This window comes from Molossus molossus, unplaced genomic scaffold (assembly GCF_014108415.1).
Source record: "Molossus molossus isolate mMolMol1 unplaced genomic scaffold, mMolMol1.p scaffold_m16_p_6, whole genome shotgun sequence".
Classification (NCBI taxonomy): Eukaryota; Metazoa; Chordata; class Mammalia; order Chiroptera; family Molossidae; genus Molossus; species Molossus molossus.
In genome coordinates, this window is record NW_023425399.1 from 57,927,985 (window position 1) to 57,942,699 (window position 14,715).

Genomic DNA, 14,715 nt, shown 5'->3' on the forward strand with positions numbered 1-14,715 from the left:
CGGAAGGGCGCTGGTCACGTGACGTCGCTCTCGGCGGAGAGTGGAGCGTCGCGCGACCTTCGCGCCGAAACTACGAGTCCCGTCGTGCTGTGCGCAGCGGCGTGCTCAGGGACGCACCCAGCGGGCTTCGGCAGTCGCGAGCACGTTGCTAGTGGGCGCGGCTGCTGGGGCTAAGGGCTAGGAGGTGAGTGTCCACCTCAGCCCCGCGGGTTCCGGCACTCAGACCCGCGCTCGGCCAGGTCGCTCTGTAGAGTGACATCGCCGTGGCTTCTGAGGTCCTGTCGTCCGGCCTGTGCGGCGGGAAGCGGCGGTGGCCTCAACGTCCTAAGAGGTATCTTGGGCCCAGACCTTTAAGGGCAGCGGGAGGGGTGGAGAGGGCACCTTCAACCCCGTGCGCGTTGGGGAGCAGATCCCGAACGCGAATCTGACAACTGCCCGGCGTGCACAGTTCCTCGGGCTGTGGCAGAGATCTGCCTGCAGGGCTGGGGTCATCCACACTTAGCCGCCCCACCACCCCCGGCGGCCGAAAGAGGTCACCCCCGCCCTTCTCTGTCGTGCCTGTGCCCTGGCAAATCTGCCTTGGGGACTGTTTTTTGTATGTTTTTTTTTTAGCTTTCTGCTCTGTAACCCTTCACACTCTACTGTTCCCTTCCTCAGAAACGTGCTGAGGAAGGGTATGGGTGCCCCATTGTCGAAGTTGTCTAAGAATGAGCAATATCTTACTTTTCCGTACGGACTTGGCAGATCATTCCCTACCGCCTTACTTGCGAAGCGGTGCTGTATCTCCCTCTAGGGAGGCCTTTCTCGACTGTCAAGATTCTGGACAACGGGGAAGCCCAAACCTATCCTTAGAAAAGCCTCATAGTGTAATAGTCTGTGTTGTCTGGACTTTGATATGGGATGGTTGAAGGAGACAACAGATCCTTTGTCCATCCTCAGCTTTCCATTGGAGAGTCGGTGGCACCTACTGTACTGAAACTGGAAAGCTCAATAGTTGAGGGCTTTCAGTTTGAGATTGGGGTCAAAACCGAACCTGGGAACTAAAATAATTGACGTGTGTACATATCAACTTTATTGTGCCTCAACACCTCCCCCACCTTAAAGGTGTAAAAACATGATCACATTTGCAGTCTTGAATTATCCTTTACCAAAATGGATCCCTTTAAAACTAGCTTTGAAATGTGTTTTACTAGCCTGCCTACTTGTCAGTAAGGGCAGTTATATTAATGAATAGGCTTTGCTTCGGGGAAGACAACATTCGCAGCATGTACTTTCTTTACAGTCTAGTCACTTCTAAATTGTGGGCACTAACCTTCTGAGGTTGTTGACCCCTTATAAACTTTGGACCAAAAATGAATGGGGCCTATTTTTAACAAATATGGATGCCAAATATGGAAACCAGCAAATATGGACTATGTTTGTATCTATATTCAGTGACCTGGGTTGAGAATCAACTTTATTATATTGACAACGGCAAACAAATGGGTCTTAGAGACTGAACATACTATTTACACATCCAGGCATTAGAAATAGGCAATTACACAGTCCATATTGGCTGGTTCTGATTCTAAAGATTCTTGAGATAGTTGCGGTTGTAATTTTAGGAAAAATTAATCAAAGTTTGGTTTTGTTAAAATTTTCTCATTAGATTAAAAGTTTCTTCCTATGTGTTTATACAGATTCCACCGTGGATTGATGTTGTGTGTGGGATATATAAAGCTCACATTTTGTAGTTTTCTTAATGCTTAACTGGAAGTCATGTAATTCAGTTGAGGATAGAACCCTTGAAAACAATAATGGAGGGAGTAAATGTTCCAGATAAAAATGTTTTGAAAGTTACTGTTGGTGTTATTTTTCCCATTATTACATGTGTAATATCTGTTTTTCTGGAAATTGAATTAAAATTAAAATAGCTAATATTTTAGTACCTGCTGTGTGCCAGATTAAGTGCTTTACACATCTGAACTCACTTAATTCTTACGTAATCCAGTGGGATAGTTGTTATGATTATTTTTGAATTATAGATGAAGATTAAATAACTGGGCCAAGGTTGTGCATCTGGAAATTAGTGGAACTAGGATTTGGACCCAGGCGGTCAGGCTCCACAGACCAGACTCTATGCTAATAATGGAACAGTGCCTGCCAGAAAATCAAACTCAGAACTAAAAGTTAGCTGACACATAGTAGATTTTCAGAAAATATTTTTATAATTCTTAATGCATGATGCTTAATGTTTAATGTTCAGATTAAAATAAAATAGATAAGACCCACCGAGACAGGATCATCATTTTATTCAGGGATTTTACATGGGTACCTTTAACATATAGTGGTGCTAATTGAATGAATGAATTGCCAAGAAAGGTTTTTAAAAATCAATTTTAAAAAATAGGACAGATGAATTATCTCAACGAATTTATAAGATTTCTTTATCTGCTGTTTTGATTATTTGGCCCATTATTCACCCACTCACACCACCTGGTTTGGATTTCTTCTGGTTTGAATTACACTTTGTCAGTAAGAGAAAATGAAGTAGCAACTTGTAAATTTTCTGGTCAGAGTAAAGGCAAGCAACAAGTTCAGTAGATACCATCCTTTTTTCTTTAATTTTTTTTCTTTATTGATTTTAGAGAGAGAGGAAGGGACAGGGGAGAGAGAGAGAGAAACATCAATGAGAGAGAACATCTGTTGGCCAGCTCCTGCACGCCCCACAATGGGCATTTAGCCCACAACCTGGGAATGTGCCCTGACCGGCAAGCAAACCTGCAACCTCTTTGTGCAAGGGTAGACGCTCAGCCACTGAGCTACACTAGCCCGACCCATCCTTTTTTTAAGTCACTAGTTCTCAAAATGAGAACACCCTGACTTACAGTTTTAAAGTGTGATTTCTGGTATAGAATTGAAGATCACGTTTTTGAAACATAAACACTGTTTTTAAAATGTAGATACAATGTTATAGCTTCCTAAAAATGATGTACTTGGAGGTAAGAAAGAGAGGTGGTTTATGGAAGGTCTATTTCTCCAAAAAGTCTTTGAGGAAGGACTGTTCTCCAGTCCACTCACAAAGCACCCCTACTAAAATTTTACTGCCTTTTTGGAGCACATAAGATATTCTTATTTAAAAGGTATTTTCTATAGTGGAAAGTAAGATTTGGTTGAGAAATCTCTAAGTTTATTATGTGTAGAGATTTGTTTTATATATTAAGTAGGCTGTAGTGTAGTACCTACTTATTTTATCAAACACTAATCTAAGTGTTACTGTCTTGGTATTTTGAAGATGTGATTAACATCTAAAGTCTATTGACTTTAAGTAAAGGAGATTACCCTCAGTAATGTGGCTGTTCCTTACCAAATCAGTTGAAGGCCTAAATTTCAAATTGAAGTGTCTCAAGCAGAAAAAATTCTTCCTTAAAACTGCAGCATCCATTTCTGCCTATTTCCAGCCTACAGATCTGCCCTACACATTTTCAGAGTTGCTAGCCCCACAAGCGTGTGAGCCAGTTCCTTAAAATAAATGTATATCTATCTATTTGATTAAAAACCCAATAGATTTCTAATAGATATAAATATGTATTTATCTAAAGAGAGATAGGTAGATATATGCATATATTTTGCTCCTATTGGTTTTTTATCTCTGGAGACCCCTATCTGAGTCACATTTTGGTACCAAGAGCGGTTCTAGAGCAGCAGTTCTCAACCTGTGGGTCACGACCCCTTTGGGGGTCGAATGACCCTTTCACGGGTCACCTAAGATATAACAGTAGCAAAATTACAGTTATGAAATAGCAACAAAAATAATTTTATGGTTGGGGGTCACCACAGCATGAGGAACTGTATTAAAGGGTTGCAGCATTAGGAAGGTTGAGAACCACAGTTAGAGGAACAGAATCTTAAGAATGAGTTATTGTCCTAGCCCATGTGGCTTAGTTGGTTTAGTGCTGTATCCCATGCACCAAAAGGTCACTGGTTTGATTCCAGGTTAGGGCACATGCCCAGGTTGTGGGTTCAATTTCTAATCAGTATGCGTATGAGAGGCACTGATTGAGTTTCTTTCTCACATCAATGTCGTCCCCCCCCTCCTTCCTCTCCCCCTCCCCCTCCCCCGTTTCCCCTCTCCCCCCTCCCTCCCTCCCTCTATCCCTCTTCCCTCACCCTTCCTCCCTTCCTCTCTCACTCAACTCAATAAAAACATTTTAAAAAAATGAGTTATCTATGCAGTTCAATTCCCAGTCAGGGCACGTACAAGAGTCAACCAAGGAATGCATAAATAAGTGGAACAAGAAATCCATTTTTTCTCTCTCTCTGTCTCTCCCTTCCTCTCTCTAAAATCAATTTTAAAACTTGTTTTTTAAGATGATTTCTCTGAATTGATTATGGTGTTTGTGCAGTCAGTTCTCGAATCTGATCAGATTGAAAGGCACAAATAACTACTTCCAGTGGTATAAAGGACACTGATAATCTAGGGTGTAATATGGCAATAGAGATACACAAAATATCACCATCGGATACTCCTATTTAAATATTTACAAAAGACAGAGTTTTGGATGACCGTGTATTTGATGAGTTAAAACATTTTTGTCAAATTAACAAGTCTAATGAGACTGACTGGTTGCTCCTAATTGCAGAAAAAGTGGAGAAAGAAAAGGACAAGCTCACATCTCCAAACTCCCAGCTCAAGCTCTGCATAATTGACGTGAACGTTTCTGTGTCTTCTCTAAAGAAACTCTTTTCTCCTATAACTACAGAGCTGAGATTGCTGAAAATTAAACCCAAAGTCTCATCCTGAAAAATGGCTGAATTATAATGCAAATGAATTCCCAATCTAATAGGGTGTCTGCTATTAAAATGAGGGCATTGATTGGGAAGGCATGAGATCCTCAAATTTGGAATAGAGTGCTGAGCCCCTAAATTTTTCTCAGTCTTTTTTGCCACCTGCTTGAGGAAGTTAACCTCGTTTGAGTGAAGAATCTATAATGGCCTTTCCTGAGGTAATTGCCTTGCAAAATATTGCCGATTCTCCTCAAGAACTACCTCAGCACGCTCCCAAGGGTCAGCTACAGAGTGTGACCCATGAAGAAGTGGGCTGTACTCTTAAAAAACTGATTTAAAAAAAAAAATATTCCACAGATAGATATCTGGGGAATATGTATGAAGATGGATATCAAAAGTGTGGCATAATTGTGGAAGAAACATAAGGTCAGATCAGGCCGAATTTATTGATACAGGACTGCTAAGAGATTCTGGATTCACTGTTAACAGCTTGAGGTGTTAGAGAGGGCTCTAACAGTTTGGTTGTTTGGCTGAAACATGGACCAAAGGCTATGCTCAATGAAGTTAAAATTCCAGATCTGGCTTGGTATACTATAGAGGAAAGAATCTAAAGGCTTAGGGAGACTGGAATTATAGAGTGGATTTATCACCTTTGGAGGATTCATAGGAGATGCCTTTCACCATGATTTTGAGAAGTAAATTTGTCAGGAACCCCAGTATCCGTGAAGAGTTCCATGATTGCTCTTCTCTGTGGGTCAGAAATTACAGCAGGAGCTGCTGCTACTGAACTGGGGATCCTAGAATTCAGCGAGGATAATTGTAATTGGGCAGATATTACAGAGGGACCTGTTTTCTTAATGGCATATCAATATACTGAAGTATAAGACCTCAGAGGAGAGGACAGTAGAAGTATAGGAATGAGAATAACAGTAAAAAAAGTACAAGAAAAATGTGGTTGAGCAGTCTAAAACAGGAAGAAGTTAACTCAAAATACAAATGAAAGACTGGCTTTTGAATGTTTGGATAGTTTATTTTCTGAGAAAGGAGTTAATGGAGCCTTGGATGGGTGTGAATGCAGGTAACCTTGGAAAGGGGAAGGCTGAAGATGAGAAAATTAACCCCCCCCACCAGCCCCCCTCCCCCACCCATCAATTTTAACGGGAAGAGGGTGTTAGCTTTATCTGATTGTTTATTTATTAAACAAGTATTTATTGAGTGCCTCCTATGGACCAACCAGCCAGCCCTTTGTTTTAGGTGCCTGGGATGCAACAGAGAACAAAACGGAGTGGGGGAGCGACAACAACAAAAACAAAACTCTGTCCTTGTGGAACTATAAGTAGTAAACAGTAAATAAGTTAATTGTATAGGATATTAAAAGATAAGTGCTATGAAAAAAGAAACAATTTGAGCAAGATAAGGAAGGTAGGGATGTGAGAGCTGGAAGGGAGGTGAGGATTGGGAGCAGTGTTGCAATTTTAAATAGAATGGTCAAAGTAGGCGTCATGGAGCTGGTTGCATTTGAACCAAGACTTGTAGGAAGCAAATGAGTTAGCCATGCTAACTTGAAAAGACTTTCTAGCAGAGAAAATAGCTACTGCATAATTCTTAAGGCAGGAGCCTTTTTAGCATGTTGGAAGAACTGCAAGGAGGCTTGTGTGGCTTAGGGGATACATTCAGAGAGGGAAAGGAAGGAGATTATATAAGGCATTGGGGGCTATTGTAAGGATTTATTATCATCTTACTCTAAGAGAAATTAGAGAGTTTAAACAGAGTAGAGACATGATCTGGTGTATATTTTATCATCAGCTAAAAGTATATAATATAAGAGACTTAAGGAGATTGGGAAAGGTGTGGAATGATCATTCAGAGTAAGAGGAGAGGAAGCTGATCAGGAACCATCCTGGGTTGTCATGCAACATTCAGAGCCTTTTGTTTTGTTTTGTTTTGTTTTGTTTTGTTTTGTTTTGTTTTGTTTGCATTCAGAGCCTTTGTAAGATAAGGGTGATGTACCTTCAATGTATGCTGGTACTAATTCACTCACTTTTGTGGTTTTTGTTAGCTATGAAAGATGTAGTTTGGGGAACAATAAATGGTTGGAGTGGCTCTGGGTTAGATTTTATGGGCTTGTACTGCAGAAAGACAAAGTAGTAATTCAAGTTATGCACTGTAGACTCTAGGCTAGATAAAGACTTCTGAGTGAAAACAGGAGGAGTTGTTAGATTTGAAGGAAAAGGGGGGGATGAGAGGTAAGGAGGGGCAGGTCCCTGAAACTAAAGGGAGTGGAGGCTAGAAGTAGAAAAGGATACAGAGAGTGAGATAGTGTATTTTCAGGATTTCAGTTGTGGAACAGTATCCAATGATTTCAATGCCGAAGACATAACCAGAGAAACTGGAATTTTGTATGGGTCATCCAAACGGAATAATAGCAAAAGTTTAGATGAAATAAGAATATGAGCTTGGTTTAACCAGGTTAGTGGATGAGAAGGTAAAGGAGGGAAATTGTAACTATCAATTGATACAGCATACTAAGTGCTGGATACTTATACTTTATCTTATTTACTCATCATAAATACCATATCATAAAAATTTAATCAATTGACCCTACTTTAGGGATGAGGACAGAAGCTAAGTAAAGTAATGCCTGAAGGGATTGGAACTCAGATCTTTTTTATAGCAAAGGCTGTATTCTTCACACTGCAATGGCATAATATCTGCCAGAGCTGAAAAGGTGGAAGTAGAACCAGATCATTGTTAGCATTACAGATCAACATGGCTTGCCTTACAGAACTTAGAATCTATGAAAAGAGATAAATATATATACATTTTTGTGTAAGTTGGTATTGATTTTCTTTACAAGTGATACAGTTCATATTTAAGGCTGCTCTAGAAATCAGTGAATAAATGTTACTTCTTTTGGATTCACTAGGGGGTAGAATTGAACCTTTTATGAAGATTAAGAATTTAACCATGGCTCCATCATTACCACAGCTTGTTCATGTGCCTTAGTTCTGTAATGAGAAAGCTCAAAAGCCAAATAGTTTCAGGATATGGCTTATAATAAAGATTAAATTGAATCCATCAAATGCATTAGGGAACAGTAAAGTAACAGCCCAGAAAGTACTACAAATAAACTTACATCCTTTTACTTTTTCTGAGCAGCAAACTAAATTTGATTTAAAAAACCACTCAAGATGTGATTGAATAGATTGAAATGAATAAATTAGAATATTAATCTGTTGAAAGAAGAAAAATGGCCTATTTATGATAATTGAGGGAGTTTGTATAATTAGAGGCAGTTCTTTTTTTTTTTCTTTCTATTTTTTTTTTTAATTTTTTATTTATTTTTTTGTTACAGATCTTTTAGCTTTTTTACCCCATTGGCACCACCCTCCCCACCCCACCCCCGCCCTGTCCCCGGCTTAGTTGTCCACGTCCATTGATCATGCATACATGCATATAAGGTCTGTGGTTTATCTCTTGCCACCCCCCCACCCCCCCCACCCCCTCTTCTGAAGGATGTCAGTCTGTGCCCTACTTCCATGTGTCTGGGTCTACTGTATTCCTCAGACTGTTATGTTCATTATATTCCATATATAAGTGAGATCATGTGGTATTTGTCTTTTTCTGCTTGACTTCTTTCACTTAGGATAATACTTTCCAGGTCCCTCCGTGTCGTCTCAAAGGATAAGAGATCTTTCTTTCTTACCGCTGCATAGTACTCCATTGTGTATATGTACCACAACTTTTTTATCCATTCATCTACTGATGGACACTTGGGCTGTTTCCCATTCTTAGCTATTGTAAATAGTGCTGCTATGAACATGGGGGTACATATATTCTTCCTGATTGGTGTTTCAGGTTTCTTAGGGTATATTCCTAGAAGTGGGATCACTGGGTCAAATGGAAGTTCAATTTTTATTTTTTTGAGGTAACACCATATTGTTTTCCACAGCGGCTACACCAGTCTGCATTCCCACCAGCAGTGTATTAGAGTCCCCTTTTCTCCACACCCTTGCCAACACTTGTTGTTTGATGATTTGTTGATGGCGGCCATTCTGACAGGTATGAGGTGATACCTCATTGTTGTTTTAATTTGCATCTTTCTGATGATTAGTGATATTGAGCATTTCTTCATATGTCTCTTGGCCATTTGTATGTCCTATTTGGAGAGGTGTCTATTCAGCTCCTCTGCCCATTTTTTAATTGGGTTCTTTGTCTTCCTTTTGTGGAGTTGTATGAGCACTCTATATATATTGGAAATTAACCACTTATCTGATACATCATTGGCAATGATGTTCTCCCATACAGTGGGTTGCCTTTCCATTTTGATGATTGTTTCTTTTGCTGTGCAGAAGCTTTTTAGTTTGATGTAGTCCCATGTGTTCATTTTTTCCTTTGTTTCTGTTGCCTTAGGTGATGTATCAGTGAAAATTCTGCTCCATATGATGTCCGAAATTTTGTTGCCTACATTTTCTTCTAGAATTTTTATGGATTCACGGGTCACATTTAAGTCTTTTATCCATTTCGAGTTTATTTTTGTGTATGGTGTAAGTTGATGGTCTAGTTTCATTTTTTTGCATGTAGCTGTCCAATTTTCCAAACACCATTTATTAAAGAGGCTGTCTTTACTCCACCGTATGCTCTTGCCACCTTTGTCAAATATTAATTGAGCGTATTGCTTTGGGTCCATTTCTGGGTTTTCAGTTCTGTTCCACTGGTCTATATGCCTGTTCTTGTGCCAGTACCAGGCTGTTTTGGTTACAGTCGTTTTGTAGTATAACCTGATATCTGGTATTGTGATCCCAGCTACTTTGTTCTTCTTTTTCAAGATTGCTGTGGCTATTCGGGGTCTTTTTTGGTTCCATATGAACTTTTGAAGTATTTGTTCTAGTTCTATGAAATATGTCGTTGGTATTTTGATGGGGATTGCATTGAATCTATAGATTGCTTTGGGTAGTATGGACATTTTAATTATGTTAATTCTTCCAACCCATGAACAGGGTATGTGCTTCCACTTTTTTATGTCTTCCTCTATTTCTTTTTTAAATGACCTGTAGTTTTCTGCAAATAGGTCCTTTACTTCTTTGGTTAAGTTTATTCCTAGGTATCTTAATTTTTTTGGCGCGATGGTAAATGGGATTGTTTTTTCAGTTTCTCTTTCTGTGAGTTCATCATTGGTGTACAAGAATGCCGTCGATTTCTTGACGTTAATTTTGTATCCTGCTACTTTGCCAAATTCGTTGATTAAGTCTAGTAGATTTTTGATGGAGTCTTTAGGGTTTTCTATGTATAATATCATGTCATCTGCAAATAATGACAGTTTCACTTCCTCCTTTCCAATTTGGATCCCTTATATTTTTTCTTCATGTCTGATTGCTGTGGCTAAGACTTCCAGTACAATGTTAAATAAGAGTGGCAAAAGTGGACATCCTTGTCTTGTTCCTGTTCTTAATGGAAATTTTTTTAGTTTCTGTCCATTGAGTATGATGTTGGCTGTAGGTCTTTCATATATGGCCTTTATTATGTTGAGATATGATACCTCTATTCCCACATTGCTGAGCGTTTTTATCAGAAATGGATGCTGGATTTTGTCGAATGCTTTTTCAGCATCTATTGATATGATCATGTGGTTTTTATTCTTCATTTTGTTTATGTGGTGTATCACATTTATTGATTTGCGAATGTTGTACCAGCCTTGCATCCCTGGAATGAATCCCACTTGGTCATGGTGAATAATTTTTTTGATGTATTTCTGGATCCGATTTGCTAATATTTTGTTCAGGATTTTGGCGTCTATGTTCATCAGGGATATTGGCCTGTAGTTTTCTTTCTTCGTAGTGTCTTTTTCTAGTTTTGGAATTAGAATTATGCTGGCCTCGTAGAACGTGTTTGGAAGTCTTCCTTCTTGAATTTTTTTTTTTTTTTTTTTTTTACCCTCACCCGAGGATATTTTTCCATTTTTTTGTACAGATAGAGTGGGAGGGAGAGAGAGGAAGGGAGAGAGAGAGAGAAGCATCGACGTGAAGGGACACATCCAGTGGCTGCCACCCGCACGACCAACCAGGGCCTGGGACAAACTGCAACCGAAGTACGTGCCCTTAGCGGGAACCGATCCCGGGTCTCTCCAGACCGCAGGCCCGCACTCTAACCACTGAGCCAAACTGGCCAGGTCTCTTCTTGAATTTTTTGAAATAGTTTGAGGAGAATGAGTTTTAGTTCTTTTTTGAATGTTCGGTAAAACTCCCCCGTGAAGCCATCTGGGCCTGGGCTTTTGTTTGCTGGGAGAGTCTTTATTACCTCTTCAATTTCCTTAGTTGTTATTGGTCTGTTCAAGTTTTCTATCTCTTCCTGGTCCTGTTTTGGGAGTCTGTGTGTTTCTAGAAATTTGTCCATTTCGCTTAGATTGTCGAATTTGTTGCCATATAGTTGTTCATAGTAGTTGTTAACGATCTTTTGTATTTCCGTGGTGTTGGTTGTTACTTCTCCTCTTTCATTTCTGATTTTGTGTATTTGGGTTCTCTCTCTTTGTTTCTTGGTGACTCTAGCTAAGGGTCCATCAATCTTGTTTATTTTTTCGAAAAACCAGCTCTTTGTTTCATTGATCTTTTGAATTGTTTTTTTGGTCTCTATGTCATTTATTTCTGCTCTGATCTTTACTATTTACTTCCTTCTACTTGCTCTGGGGTTTTCTTGTTTGTTTGCTTTCTAATTCTTTAACTTGTGAGGTTAGACAGTCAATTAGAAATTTTTCTTGTTTTATGAGGTAGGCCTGTAGTGCTATAAACTTCCCTCTCAGAACTGCTTTCGCTGCATCCCATAGATTTTGTGTTGTTGCGTGTTCCTTTTCAGTGGTTTCCAGGGAGTTTTTAATTTCTTCCTTGATCTCCTCGGTGACCCATTCATTGTTTAATAACATGCTATTCAGCCTCCATGTGTTGAAATGTCTTTGCATGTTCTTCTTGCAATTGATTTCTAGTTTCATGCCATTGTGATCTGAGAAGATGCTTGATATGATTTCAATCTTCTTGAACTTGTAGAGATTTAGTTTGTGTCCCATCATGTGGTCTATCTTTGAGAATGTCCCATGTGCACTTGAGAAGAATGTGTATTCTGTAGTTTTGGGGTGTAATTCTCTGTAGATATCTATTAAATCCATTTGGTCTAGTGCTTCATTTAGAGTCTCTGTTTCCTTGCTAATTTTTTGCCTAGAGGATCTATCCATTGCTGTCAACGGGGTGTTGAAGTCCCCTGCTATGATTGTATTGTTGTCGATTTCTCCTTGGAAGTCCTCCAGAAGATTTTTAATATATTTTGGTGCTCCTATATTGGGTGCATATATGTTTATCAAGGTTATAACTTCCTGTTGGATATATCTTTTCAATATTATGTAGTGGCCTTCTTTGTCTCTAGTTATGGTCTTCGTTTTGAAATCTATTTTATCCGATATGAGAATTGCTACCCCAGCTTTTTTTTCCTTTCCATTTGCTTGGAAAATTTTTTTCCATCCCTTCACTTTCAACCTATGTGAGTCTTTTGTTGAGAGGTGGGTCTCTTGCAAACAACATAGATGAGTCATGCTTTCTTATCCAATCAGCTACTCTGTGTCTTTTTATGGGAGCATTCAATCCATTTACATTTAAGGTGATTATTGATATGTACTTATTTATTGCCATTTTTGTTTAGTGTGGTTCCATTTTTCTTCCCATTTCTACTGCTAATTACAGCAGTCCTTTTAACATTTCTTGCAGTGCTGGTTTGGTGCTAATGTATTCCCTTAGCCTTTTTTTTGTCTGGGAAGCTCTTTATTTGACTTTCTATTTTGAATGATAGCCTAGCTGGGTAGAGTAGTCTTGGATTCAGATTATTGTTTTTCATGACTTTGATTACTTCATACCATTCCCTTCTGGCCTGTAGTGTTTCTTGTGAGAAGTCAGCTGAGAGCCTTATGGGGTTTCCTTTGTAGGTAATCTGTTGCTTATCTCTTGCTGCTTTTAGGATTCTCTCTCTGTATTTAATTTGTGGCATTTTAATTACTATGTGTCTTGGTGTGGGCCTGTTTGGGTTCTTCTTACTTGGGACTCTCTGTGCTTCTTCAACTTGGATGCCTTCTTCCTTCACCAAATTAGGGAAGTTTTCTGTCACTATTTTTTTGAATATATTCTCTATCCCTTGCTCATTTTCTTCTTCTTCGGGGACTCCTATGATGCGAATATTATTACGTTTCCTGTTGTCCCACAGTTCTCTTAAGCTGTCTTCCTGTTTTTTAATAGTTTTTTCCATTTGTTTTTCTGATTGGTTGATTTTTTTCCTACCCTGTGTTCTAATTCACTGATCCGGTCCTCAGCTTCCTCTACTCTGCTTTTTAAACCTTCCAATGTGTTTTTCATTTCTGATATGTCATTTTTTATCTTTTCTTGATGGTTTTTAATTTCTAGTTGGCTTATTTTCAGCATCTCTATGTCCTTACTCATGCTGTTCCGCTTCCTCAAGATCATGGCTCTGAATTCTAGCTCTGTTAACATGCCTAATTGCTCCACATTGATCTCATCTTCGGTGGAGGTGTCTTGCTCTTTCATTTGGCTTCTGTTTCTGTGTTTCACCATTTTGGCTATCACTGTGGGCTTTGGAGCCTGTCAAGTTTTCCCTGTGGGTGTTGGTGTTCTGCTGTTTGTGGCTCCCTCTCCTGTGTTTAGATGAGCGAGGGAGGACCCATGTTAAACACTACAGTCAAGTCTTACTTTCCTGGTTAAAGTTGCCAGCCCAAGAAATGTACTGTTATCCTCTAGCTTTTTGCCTGAGGCTAGCAGTCGAGGTTACTTGATGAGTTTTGGGTTGTCAGTTGATTGAAAAACTCCCTCAGGTGCTCAGCACAAGGGGCTTTTACGAGGGTGGGGCAGATGCTGGTTGTTAATGAGCCTCAATTAGCACTTCAATGGCCCACTGGGTGGGGTTGGATCTCCGAGCCAGGGGCTGCTGCCTCTCCTCAGAGCCCTGGGAAGGAGCAATGTGGCCACCGTCCTGGGTGGCTGGCACTCTGCAAACGCTCTGGGTACCCTACAAATCCCGTGTGTCCCCACGCAGTTCCAGTCCAGTCTGCCCTCCCTCTGCTGGAGCCCAAGGTAAGTGGCTGTGGCTGTTTTAGCCTCTGTTCGGCTCTGTGTTCTGGAGCTGCCAGGGAGTGTAACCTGAGGGCGCTGCTTCCAGCTAAGGCAGCTGCCAAGCTGCCGACTGTGGGCTCACAGCCCCCGTCTCACGCCTTCGAAAGCCTACCGGGATGGAGTCAGTGTCCCTCGTTGTATGGTCCTCGCAAGCTGCTTTTCTGTTGCTTTTTCCCGTCAATTTTTCTGTGTTATAGTTGTAATTCCAGTTTGGTTCTGGGAGACGGTCTGTGTAGCTTCCGTTCACTCCGCCGCCAGTTTTCAACCTCTCTATTTTTTATTTTATTTTTTTATTAATTAATTTTTGTTACAGATGTTTCTCCTTTTTCCCCCACTGATTCCCCCCTCCCTCTCCCTCCCTGCCCTTTCCCCAGTTTGTTGGTCATGCATACATGCATATAAGTTCTGTGCTTTATCTCTCCCCACCACCCCCCTCTTTAAGGGATTGTCAGCCTGTACCCCACTTCCACGTCTCTGGGACTACCACATTCTTCAGACTGTTATGTTCATTATATTCCATATATAAGTGAGATCATATGAAACTTGTCTTTCTCTGTTTGGTTTCTTTCACTTAGGATGATACTTTCCAGGTCCCTCCATGTAGTCTCAATGGATAAGAGATCGTTCTTTCTTACAGCTGCATAGTACTCCATTGTGTATATGTACCACTGCTTTTTATCCATTCGTCTACTGATGGACACTGGGCTGTTTCCAGATCTTAGCTATTGTAAATCGTGCTGCTACAAACATGGGGGTACATATATTCTTTCTGATTGGTGTTTCAGGCTTC

The 14,715-nt window shown here is 40.1% G+C and overlaps 1 protein-coding gene across 2 annotated transcripts in view; it reads left to right on the plus strand.

The window, feature by feature from the left end:
- The first annotated feature begins 150 nt into the window (after nt 1–150).
- FAM210A (family with sequence similarity 210 member A) overlaps nt 151–14,715 on the plus strand; it is a 40,834-nt gene continuing 26,269 nt past the window's right edge. The window contains exon 1 of one of the 2 annotated variants that reach the window (XM_036245118.1): nt 151–331. The gene's annotated coding sequence lies outside the window, so the exon portion shown is untranslated. The remainder of the gene's footprint in view (nt 332–14,715) is intronic. The other variant, XM_036245119.1, reaches the window with a different exon arrangement.